Source organism: Sciurus carolinensis, chromosome 7, assembly GCF_902686445.1.
Source record: "Sciurus carolinensis chromosome 7, mSciCar1.2, whole genome shotgun sequence".
NCBI classification, from domain to species: domain Eukaryota; kingdom Metazoa; phylum Chordata; class Mammalia; order Rodentia; family Sciuridae; genus Sciurus; species Sciurus carolinensis.
In genome coordinates this window covers 63,395,967-63,408,994 of record NC_062219.1, presented here as the reverse complement: position 1 = coordinate 63,408,994, position 13,028 = coordinate 63,395,967, and positions in this window count along the sequence as shown.

Genomic DNA, 13,028 nt, shown 5'->3' with positions numbered 1-13,028 from the left:
TTGTGTATAGTCAGCCTCCAGTCTGTTGCCTGATGCAGCAACGGTTGAGATAAAAGGGACCCCCCCCCCCTTTCCTTTCTACTTCCCCTGCTACACCAGTCACTTAGGACAACTAGGGAGTGCAGTCACGATGTTAATAAAACGTGGGCACATTGTAAGCTCCAAGCAGATAAGAAAGGAGAGACCAGTCAGGCTGAAACCCAAACACCAGCATTCAGGGGTCCCAGTTATCACTGGGAAAATGGAAGTATGTATGACCTCTAAGGAAGAGGTGGTATGTCGTTGAAGGTAAGCCTTCCTGAGCAAGTTAACGGAGTGAAACCCAATGGAGTGACTGAAGTAGTCACCCAATTACCTTCTAGGGAGAGGGACCAGAGAGCTGCAGGACCTTTTTCAAAGGAAGCAGAGTAGATGGGTTTGGGATCAGTTGAAAAACTCTGGGAGAGGGAACAAAGAAGGCTGGCACCAGAAGTTATCTTTGCTTCATCTTGTGCCTTCCCCACTTCCTGGTCAGTTTTTGCTTTCAGTAAACCTTGAATCCCACATGTAAAGAATATAAGTTTGATATTTGGTATCAAATTATTTGCTCAAGTTTCTAGGTCCAGCCATGGGAATGGCAATAAATTTTCCTGAGTGTAGCAATCTAGAGGACAAAAAGGGAGAGTCAAAACTGCAAACCCTATGTCCGGAAAACAGGTTAGAAACCAAATGAATGTTAACACATTGACCCCAAAGAACCCACTTACTGTAATTCACTCTCAAAATTGCTTTGCTGGGCAGATCTGTCTCACCCACTCATAAAGGTGGGTTGACCCACTGCTGCTTCCTGGAAATATCAGATCCTTGTTAAGCAGTATCTGGTCTTTGCCTCATATGTGGCTTAAATTTCCAGAGATAAACTGCAGTGAATGTCTTTTCGAAGCAGGTATAGGTAAAGTAAAATCCCATGAGAGAAGCTAAAATATAATCTTAAACTCTCTAATGAAAGTTAAATTTTAGCTTTTAGATCCATGGCATAGAAGACCAAAGATAATTATTTCTAGTGCTATATAAGATTAAAGGAGGCAGAGTAGATTCGGAGAAGTAAACAACTAAAAGTTGGGCAAAGATTTGGTATCAGAACATCAAAATGAACCTTTGGGGAACACAGACCACAGGTACAGTTGTGAGGCACAGCTGCAGGGTCAGTCTCAGTTGTCTTTCAAGTTAGACTGTGTCTCAAGAGAAAAGCTACCCTGCAGGGTGCAATCCAGCCAGAGACAACAGAACCCATGGTTCAAGGCAACAGATGATGCTGATGTAATGAACTTAGGAGAAGGGAACTAAACAGCTGGGTTAACAAGAGAAGCCAGGGAGATGACTCTTCAAAGAATAGCTCATCAGAAGTCCTCTTGGAGAGCTAGGTACCAGGCTCTGCAGCTGAAGTGTCTGTGCTTCTGCTCACCTGCCCAGGCTTCACCAGCTAGTGAGATGGCATGAAGACTCCAGGAGCCAGAGTGGACATCTTTACTCCATTGCCCCAACCACCTCCACTGATTTTGACAGTCTTGGTGTCATAACCACAGACATTAGCTCCATGTGAGAGGCCAAGTTTCTTTTTCAAGGATTTTTTAAAAACTTTGAGGTGTTGAAAAAGGGAAAAAACTAATGAAGCACCTGCCTGTCAAGTCTAGTGATTTGTATTTTTTCAGTGATTTTTTAAAACAAGAGTTTCTTGTTTTCCTCCCAGTTTTACAAAGGAGGAAACTAAAGTTCAGTAGACCAATTAAGTACCTCAATTTCCAGAGCTAAGTAATAGAGTCAAGATTCAAACCAAAGCATGTTTTGCCCTAGGGGCCCTGTGGGCTTTCAACCACCTACATAGTCTCTCAGGCCAAGCATTGTGAGTTGGAGCGCTGTCTGTGGTATTCCTTGAGTAAGCTTCAGTCTGTGCCTCAATTCTGAACTGTCTAAATCTAATGACTACAAAACTTCAAATGCCTATTAGTTATGTTGTCATCTTTTGAGAAAGGTAGCTTCAGAAAAATTCCTTATGCATCTATTGCTATGCCCTGTGCATGTTATCTTGGGTCTGCAGCCTTGCCATAACAATGTCAAGGGACAACCAACTCAGTTTCCCAAACTTTTAAGTGCATGTGTATTACCTGATACTCTACCATGATAAGCAAACAAGTGACAATTATATCAGTGTTGTTGAAATATTTGTGCATGAGGAATCTTGTTAACATGCAAATTCGGACTCAGTAGTTAAGGGTGGGGCCTGAGATTCTGCATGTGTAATCCATTTCTAGGTGATACCAGATCACATTTTGAGTAACAGTTATCTATACTACTGGATTATGAGGAAGATAAAGAACTCTGACCATGTTGGATGGTTCCTAGTTAACCCAATCAAGTCACCATTTTTTATTAGTTTTTATTAGTTTGGCTATAACATACAGATAAAAGGATTCAGACAGCGATAAAATAAGAAACAGAAAATGAACCAAGATTCTAATTGAGCAGTTAAAACAGAGAGTAAAGTATATCTGATGCTCAAGTGCTGGGGGCTGAGGGAGGAAGCCACGGGACAAGAGAGATTCGAAAGGGAAGGGTAAAAGAGAAGAGAGAGGGCAAACAATAGGTGATTCATCTTGCCTCTGTTTTCCTGCCTGGGCAATTAATGATATTGTGGCACATTTCTCAGGCACCAATATAAAGAGCATAAACAAATGAGCAAACTACAAATTTAATTTATACTAGACAAATTTAATTTATACTAGAAAAAATTTTCTCACAATGATGTTATACTTCATGTTTTAAAATATAGCTTACAAGATTTAAGGCCTTGCTGCTGTGATAATAAGTGGATGTGATACTGGCACTATTTCTGGTTTTACAAAATGAAACTTGCCATGCTATTTTATTAAAATGTGTCTGCATTATTCAAAAACCAATAATTTAATTGATAATGTTGATCTTAATTTTATTGTAAAACTTCTGTTTTCTTGGTTTGCTTTGTGGAGAAAATATTTAATATTGCCCCTGCATAAGGAAGAGGTGGACCTTGAATCCTAAAATCAACATTATAGCTGAAAGGCACTTTGTCATCATTAAGTAACTTGCTTATGTACTTTCTGATTCACTAGACTTGAGTATTTTCTAAAGCATGAAGCAACTCTCAGCAGATCTTGCAAGATTAACTTAGTGCTGAGAAAAGTTGTGCAAATAATAACCAGACTCAGATGAGTGAAGGGCAAATAAGAAATGAGTGGCAAGAAGAGTTTAGAACATTTGGGTTTTGGGGAATTTGTTAGTTTGCTACTACAAACAAACGAACTCTGATAACATTGTGTTTAGAAGGTGATAAAGAAAGAGACGCATCCAGGAAACTGAGAAGGAACAACAGAGGCAGGAGGGAACCCAGACAGGTGTTGGAGCTGCAGAAGTCAAAGAAAGAATTCCAAGAAAATGCAGAGTGGGATCAATAGTCATATGCTCCCCAAAAGTCAAGTTTTTTTGTTTTGTTTTGTTTTCTGTGCTGGGGCTTAAACCCAGGGCCTTGTGCTTCCAAGGCAAGCACTCTACCAACTGACCTATATCCACAGCCCCCAAAAGTCAAGTTAAATGAATTTATCCAGCAGAGCTGACATTTCTGACCTAACAAAATACTTTATAATGAAAAGTTATTTAACTCTGTTTTTGAGGCTGAGCAGCATAGAGCTGGCTGTGATGAGACCCCATGGCAGATGTCAGGAGCATGTACAGGAGGAAGGATTCATATTTTGCTAGAGGAAGCCAGAGAGTCAGGGGTTGGGCTCAGGCTTTTATAACAACTTGTTCTTTCAAGAAATCACTCCAATAGGAAAGACAGTAGAATATTCATATATGAATACATGACAAAGTAACTCCACATCCTGTATAACCACAAGAATGGAATCCTAATTAGAATGAGTTATACTCCATGTATGGATAATATGTCAAAGTACACTCTGCTGTCATGTATATCTAAAAAAGAATAAATAAAAAATTTTAAAAATCACTCCAGGAAACAAGTATACCCTTTCAATGACCTAAAACCTGCCCACTAGCCTTCCTTAAAGGTTCCAAACTCAAATGCATAGATACCTGAGGGGAAAACCACATCCAGACTACAGCAGTGGGTGTGCACAATCGATTATCAAGGAGGCAGAAACCAGGCTTGAAAATTGGTACTCTCCATAGTTTTGACAGCGTCTGTTTCCTCATATGTAACTTTGTCACATATGATATTCTTAAATAGTTTGATCTCTCACAATTTAAAAGTGAGAAGGCAGTGTCTTCTTATAGTTTATTATTATTATTATTATTATTATTACAGTACTACACATAAAACCAGGATCTCACATATCCTAGGCAAGCACTCTAACACTTAGCTACATTCCCTAGTCCTTTTTTTATTTTGAGACAGGATCTTGCTAAGTTGCTTAGGGCCTTGCTAAGTTACTGAGGCTGACTTTGAACTTGCAATCCTCCTGTCTCAGCTTCCTAAGTCCCTGGGATTACAGGTGTACACCTCTGCACCTGGAAATCTTTTTTTGAAAGATGCATTTGTATTCACTTTTCTGTGAACTATTCATTTTGTATTGGGCTTTTAGTTGTTTTTTTTTAAATTGGTTTATGAGCTCTTAAATGGGAGAAACACCACCCACCTCCAGGTACTGGGGATTGAACCCAGAAGCACTCTACCACTGAGCTACATCCCCAGCCCTTTAAAAAAAATTATTTTTTAAACTTTGAGGCAGGGTCTCACTAAGTTGCTGAGGTTGAACTTAAACTTTAAATACTCCTGCCCTGGCCTCCCAAGTAACTGGGATTACAGGTATATGCCACTATTCCTGGCGAGAAATAACTCTTTACCTATGAGAATTTGACCAGCTATTGAGGGTGATCAGATATAAAGGATGAGAGATTCCGGCTAAATTGACTTAGTAGGATTCTTGCCCAAATTAGGTAATATAAAAATGCTCACAAAAGTTCAAAGTTCAAGACCTAGTTGAGCGCAGGTAGCCATCCATGGCTTGTATGACACCAAGCGTAGTTGAGTCATTAACCAGGAGGATCTGGCCTCAGGAATTCACACCTCCTAAGACTGTTCAAGAACATCTGAGTCATGTGGTTATCCTTGGCTGGCTCACTACTGAAGTTCAGATACAAGCACTGGATGTGGGAGTGACCCGCTAGAGCCAAATGGCTTGCTTACCTCCACCCCACATCCTGTTTTTCATGAAAAAGCTTCTACCCATCACTTTTGATCTGTACCAATATAAATAAAGCAAGCATGGGCTCCTTCCTTTGTTAGAACCAGACCCTTCTGGAGGGCGCAATAGGTCATGCCCCTCCTCTTAAGATAATTCTGTCCTCTGTTGTTATTATTTTTTTTTATTGTAAACAAATGGGATACATGTTGTTTCTCTGTTTGTACATGGCATAAAGGCATACCATTTGTGTAATCATAAATTTACATAGGGTAATGTTGCTTGATTCATTCTGTTATTTTTTCCCTTCCCCCCCACCCCTCCCACCCCTCTTTTCCCTCTATACAGTCCTTTCTTCCTCCATTCTTGCCCCCTCCCTAACCCTAACTCTAACCCTAACACTAACCCCTCCCACCCCCCATTATGTGTCATCATCCACTTATTAGCGAGATCATTCGTCCTTTGGTTTTTTGAGATTGGCTTATCTACTTAGCATGATATTCTCCAATTTCATCCATTTGCCTGCAAATGCCATAATTTTATCATTCTCTGTTGTTATTTTTGATAAATAAATTTTATAGCTTTTATTTCACAGCCAGCCCCTCCCTCCAACAGGAACCTTGCCCTCGCCCATGTAGAACATGTGGAAAGAATTGAGAGAATGGTGTAGTGGAGCCTGCCTGAAGTCTTATCAAGGAGAGCGTCTTTGTCAGTGTACCTGTGAAGGTAGAAGTCTCTAGAGATAATGCCCTGTCACTGATAGGTAGGACATGAACCATCCACAATGATAATTCATTAGAGTTACTCAGAAAAAATGGGAAGACTTAGGAAGAACAAAGAATTTGTGAAAGCACCCAGAAACCACTCTGGACGCAGGAACTCACGCAAGAGATTTTATTAAGCAGACAGGCAGAATGTCTGCCCATGGGGTGAGAGAGAGAGAGAGAAAATGAGAGAGAGAGAGCGAGAGTGAGAGTGAGTGAGAGAAAGAGAAAGTGAGTGAGAGTGAGGAGGAGGAGAGAGAGAGAATGGCGGGGGAACTGTTATTAAGTAGTGGGATTTCATGGGCTAATAACAATGGACCAGTGGCTGGCAAGGAGGTTCACAGGCTAACAATCTGGACCAATGACTTCTAAGAATGTTCGCAGGCTGACAATTTGGGTTGTAAAATGGTGTATGTGGGAGTGCAGAATACTGGCAGCAGCAAAATAGCAGATCTGATGCCAATATTCCTCCTTTTTTGTTTTTATAGATACCGGGGGTGGGACAATGGTCTTTCTTCTATCGCTTCTTCCTGCTGGTTAGGGGTGAAGAGTCTCATTCCTGTAAAAAAAAAAAAAAAAAAAAAAAAAGGATTAGGATTAGGTGGGAGCAGAGTTTTCAGAGCCAGAGGTGTCAATAGTGAGTCACAGGTCTCAGCTTTGGGTGTTAGGGGCTGGTAGTCCTGAAGGAGAAGCAGTTGATTGACCAATTGGGTGGTGAACTTGTGTATCTGATCTTGTAGGAACTTCTGTAGGCAATTTAGCAGGCATGGTCCTATTTAGGAAGATCTGTGGACCTTAAAACGACCAAAAATTTCTGACTCTGGCAGTTTCTCTTGATAGTTATCAGGCACTCCTGCCTAAGAATCTTTTTTGTAGCCTCCAATCTTACTTATTCTTGGGGATAACGCATATGCAGGTCTTAACTTCCAATAAGGAACTATTATCTTTCCTTTTAAACCCAGTTATGGCTGTATTTTGGTTATAATGGTTTTTGCTGGGTGTTCAAGACCAAGCTGGTCAAATTGACCTTGCTCCTGTCTGTTGTTAAGGGTCAGCTGAGTTCCCACAGGGGTTACTCGTGGAGAACTTGAGAGCAACTTCTTAGCTCCTTTAGTGTCATTTGCTAAGGAGGGTCTACTTGATGAGGTGGTTTCCTTTGGATGTATCAGGGATGTCTCCCTTTTTCAAAGACCCTCCTCTTTGCAGCAGGTGCACTGATTAGTTTTTCATCCTCTAGTGGTCTCATCAATCTCCCTGATTGGAAGGTCATGTGGCCCAGAGTTGCAAAGTTCCTTAGAGAAGCTCTCCCATTCCCTGGATTCAGGTTGACTCAGAAGGCAAAAGCCAAATACTGGTTTTCTTGGCCCTTTTGTGTTTTAATCTCAGTCTCTAAGTTTGATCTTAAACATCCAGCAAACTAGTCTCACCAGTCATAAAGTAAAAGTACTGGACTTTAATGTTTATGACTTTACAGTTATTTACCCCCTTTTATTTAATTGGGGTCTATATTATCTTATTTGTCCCATAGGTGATGGCTTATTATCTCAAATTAATTTAGGTCATTTGTTCTTGAAGCAGTACTTTTGTAAAATATTAATCAGGCAACAGTTATAGAGTTTACAAGGAATATACAAAATGGAATTAACAACGGTAAAACATTTAGTTTTTATAATAGCTATCTTGAATTTTGGCTGAGCTATACATTATATCCCCTGTTTGAGATCACAGTAATTTTACAACAAAAATAATCTTTTGAATATAACTTTAAATAAACTGAAGTCTGGCTTATTTGGAGCCATTCTAACATGCAGTAAGGTGAGAGGTGGAGCCTTATCTCAGGTAAGGCAGGGCCTTCACAAATCTTAGGTAAAGTGTTCTAATTCTGATGTTGATCATTGCTTCTCTCTTAAATGTCATTTTAAGAAATTTACATATATTGTTTCCTGAGTCTATGTGAATGTTAGTTAACACAATGACATTACATCCAAAACATAAATCAAGGAAAGGCTGAGAGAGCTTTTAACTTTCCATTTGTGTGGCAAAGTGGCAAAATGCTTTCATGTTTCAGGATATTAACCTTTAAACAAATCAGGCTCTAACAGATTCTGTTATAGAACATTAAATGATATATCTAACTTACATTGGGGTCAGACTCTGTTACAATAGAAAATGAGCCTGCAAGTTTTGAGTTCTGGAGTCAAATGGAGTGGCCGAATGTTTTTGAGGAGACAGCCAAGGGGGTGGGGGTCGCAGAGAATTTTAGATTGGGCAGAGCCCATGGTTAAGAGTTCTCAGGAGCCTGGAGAAGGGAAACAGGAGAGGAAGGGACGTCCCCACAACCTCTCTGATTTCCCATGTAGGAGCAGACTATCAGTGAGGGTCATCACCATCTCTCACAGGTCTGTGGCCAGAGCCAAGGGAGACCCTGACCCAGTACTGGGGTTTCCATAGAAAGAGAGAGACAGAGAGAGTGAGTTCAGGGGGCTGGGGAGATAGCTCAGTCGGTAGAGTGCTTGCCTTGTAAGCACAAGGCCCTGGGTTCAATCCCCAGCACCGCAAAAAAAAAAAAAAAAAAAAAAAAAAAAGATGCAGAGAGAGTGAGTTCAGGGTCACGGTAGAAGAGCTCTGAGGACTCACCGCCAGTAGAGGGAAGCTGTCCAGAGTTGAATTCTGTGGAGGGCGAGGAGGACAGCAATGGCAAGAGGCAGAAACACCTTATGGTGGACATTGGCCAGGGAGGAGAGAGCATGGTCAAGGCGGCTCCGATCCCCATGAGAGGAGAGCCAGCAGGCAATGACTGTGGATCCCATCCCAGGTTTCATCACAGAAAGACTTTACTACCCAGAAACATTTTCTTTTCCTTTCTACTAAATATATTTTTGTACCTAGAACCTTTCATTTTTCTTTCCTATATTTTGACCCCTTTTTTTCACATTCTGAAACAACTCTTATGAAATTTCTGAATTTAAGAAAAACAAACAACAAAAAAAAAAATGAGTCCTAGAAGAAAAAATGATAATGACCATTAATTATTTTAGTAAAATAGCATGAGAGTGCAAGAAAGAGAAAGGCAGAGAGAGGGAGGGAGAAGAGAGAGAGAGAGAGAGAGAGAGAGAGAGAGAGAGAGAGAGAGAGAGAAAGTTCACGTTTGCAGGAAGAGCAAAGATTGCAAGAAAGAGAAAACTTGAATGTAGGGAAATCTCTTTCCATTTCCCTGAGTGCTCTCAGAAATTAAAAAGATCCCTAAAAATGTTGGGATCTAAAGTGCCATTTGGTTTGAGGTCCCAGGTGAGGCGGAGGGACTCTTAAATTTACTAAGAGGTAACCTGGGGGGTATGGATGGGGATTGAGAGTGACCTGCCCATTGTAAGAGAGGAATTGGTGAATACAGAGGTGAGGCGTCCCTTGGCCCCCAGGGAGTCACCTGGCGAAGGACGAGTTATCCAGGGAGTCGTCACTACCACTAGTAAGCATCAATGTTAAGCCTGTAGGGGTATCTGGGTGTCCGGTGCCAGGGCTTTTATAGAGATAAAAATGTAGGCAGAACCAGGACCCGAGTAGGTCTCTCAAGAGGCAGTCCTCCTAGGAAAACATCCCCCATCAGTCCAGAGTTTTCCCACCTCTCAGGAAAGATTCCCCCATCAGCCCAGAGCTCCGCCTCTAGCAATCAGTATGGGGATTCGGTCGTTGTTGCAGGAACGGTGGCTGTGAGCTCCCCCGACCCGCGGAGAGCCTCGGGGGTGCCTGACACTCAATGGTTGCTTCCCATGTAACCAAAGCCGGGGGGAGAAGCCACTTACCAAATGAGGCCAGTGTCTGGGTGTGGAGGAGAGTGTCCAGGCGAATGGAAAGTGAGACCAGTGTCTGAGCAGGGGCATCTGGGGAGACAGATGGGATTCCACCTGCCTAATGGTGGCAGAAGAGCCCATCCAAGTCATGGCACCAATGAAAGCACCCAGAAAACCATTCCGGACATGGGAACTCATGCAAGAGATTTTATTAAGTGGACAGGCAGAGTGCACGCAGGGTGAGAGAGGAAGAGAGAAAGAGTGAATGAGAGAGAGAGAGAGAGAGTGAATGGCGGGGGAACTATTTTTGAGTAGTGAAATTTCAAAGGCTAAAAACAATAGACCAATGACTGACAAGGAGGTTTGCTGGCTGACAAGCAGACCAGTGGCTGGCTGGGATGTTCACAGACTGATGATCTGGGTTGTAAAATGGTATGGGGCGGGGCAGAATACTGGGGGCAGCAAAATAGCAGATCTGATGCCAATAATTTGCAGATAAGGGAAGTGACCAGAAGAGGAGCTTTGCAAAAAAGAGTAGTAGAGAACGGGAGAGCTTGACCTGAGCTTGAAAAAAGAATGAACTTTTACATAAGAGTAATGGCAGTGAGTGAAAAGGACATGAACCCCTCTTCCCAACTCTGAAATTCAGAGAAAATGTAAAACTGGATGAAGACTTGATAAGGCAGAGAATTAGTACATCATGAAAGAGACCTTAAAGAGGTTGGTGTAGAAAAGTTGCAAATCAGTGAGAGAAAGAGTCAGGGAAGACAAGTAGAATCAAGGCAGAGTCTAGGAACAATTCTAGGAATCAGAAGGTGGTCTCTCCATTTTGGGCAATGATTAGGAATATCTGAAATCCTTATTCAGCTGCAGGAATGGTAAAACAATCTGGCCCCAGCAGGCTCGTGGAGTGCCAGTGACCTGAGCCTTAGCTGATTGTTGTCAGAGAAAGGCATCATCTAAGGAGCAGAGACATCTGCTTCCAAAGAGTTGGCTTTGGGCTCCATCATGATTCTCAGGGAAAGTTCTGGATTCAAAAGTGCTAGTTTTATGCATGCTCAAGCAAGCAAACAGAGGCCTGGTCACTGTATGGAGGATCTGGATGCTGCCACATGGTTGTGTTTGAATTTAGGTTGATTCAGACAGAAGCCAAGCTGCTTGGATGTCCTACTGCACAAAAGCAGTGCCCATGGGCGGTTGACACTGCAGTTATCTCTCATTCATCCTCACTTCTGTCCATCCATCCATCCATCCATCCATCCATATGTCCTGACACTCTGTCATCGACCTTAATCTAATTATCTCTATTTAAAACCTGTTATTCTTTAAATTGCTGAGTCGAAGTTCCTTAAACATTGTATAAATCTGTTAGTGAATTCATATTGGTCGTCTGTGATTCCATTTTGGCAAAATTAAATTTAAATAGAATCCCGGAAAGTTTCTCCAATTCTGTTTCAAAAGAATACTCAAAAAAGCACTGGACCTCTTACATGGCTCAGGAAGCTGAGGCAGGAGGATTACAAGTTCTAAACCAGCCTAAAAAATTTAGTAAAACCCTGTCTCTAGGTAAAAAATATAAAGGACTGGGAATGTGGCCCAATGATTAAGCACCTCTGAGTTCAATCCCTGGTACAACAAAACAAAACAAAACAAAAAAACCTCAAAAACAGGCAACTTAAATCCTGTACCAGTTTTTGACTTTCATGAATTTTTTAAAAAAATTGTTCTTTTTAGTTATACTTGACAGTAGAATGTAATTTGACATGTTATACATACATAGAGTATAACTTCCCATTCTTGTGGTTGTACATGATGTGGAGTTGCACTGGTTGTGTACTAATACATGAACATAGGAAAGTTATGTCCAACTTACTCATTCTGTCTTTCCTATTCCCCTCCCCTTCATTCTTCTTTATGGTTGAGTAATATTCCATTGGGGATATATAACACATTTTCTTAATCCATTCATCTATTGAAGGTCATAGTTTAGCTATTGTGAATTGAGCTGCTATAAACATTGATGTGGCTGTGTCACTGTAATATTCTGATTTTAAGCCCTTTGGGTATAAACTGAGGAGAGGGATTCAAATGGTGGTTTCATTCCAAGTTTTCTGAGGAACCTCCATAATGCTTTCCTGTTCCACGAGTTTGCAGTCCTACCAGCAGCAATGTATGAGGGAACCTTTTTCTCCGCCTCCTCACCAACAGTTATTGTGACTTGTATTTTTGATAATTGCCATTCTGACTGGAGTGAGATGAAATTTCAGTGTAGTTTTAATTTACATTCCTCTGATAGAGATGCTGAATGCTTTTTCACATATTTTTTGACCATCTGTATGTCTTCTGTGAAGTGTCTATTCAGTTCCTTCACCCAATTATTGATTGAGTTATTTGGATGCTTTTTTGGTGTTAAGTTTTTTGAGTTCTTCATATGTTCTGGAGATTAATGCTGTATCTGAGGTGCAGGTGGCAAAGATTTTGTCCCATTCTGTATTCTTTCTTCATGTTCTTGATTTTTTCCTTTGCTGTGCAGAAGCTTTTTAATTTGATACCACTCCATTTATTGATTCTTGATTTTACTTCTTGTGCTTTAGGAATTGTGTTGAGGAATATGGTTCTTAAGCTGACAAGATGAAGAGTTAGGCCTACTTTTTCTTTTAGTAGGCACAGGGTCTCTGGGCTAATGCCTAGGTCCTTAATCCACTTTGACTTGAGTTTTGTTCAGGGTGAGAGATATGGGTTTAATTTCATTTTGCTGCATATGGATTGCCAGTTTTCCCAGGACTATTTATGGAAGAAGCTCTCATTTTTCCAATGTATGTTATTGGCACCTTTGTCTAATATGAGGTAACTCTATGTAGGTTTGTCTGTGTTTTCTATTCTGTACCATTGGCCTACATGTCTGTTTTGGTGCCAATACCATGACATTTTTATTATTATAGTTCTGTAGTATAACTTAAGGTCTGAGAGTGTGATGCTGGCTTTCCCAACTTTTGACAGACTTAATAATTCACTTTTATAATATATAAGTAAAAGATAAAAGTGATAATTTTCTTTTTCCTGAATATTTCACGGAAGTAGACCACATATTCCCACTGGAGTATTTTAACCTTTCTGAGGTCAGGGAAACTTGTGAGGCTCTAATGAAAGCTGTGGGATATCCTCAGCAACAAAATAAATAACTATACATATATATGTGTATGTGTCTATGTCTATATATATGTACGTGTGTGTATGTGTGTGTGTGTGTGTGCAGATAC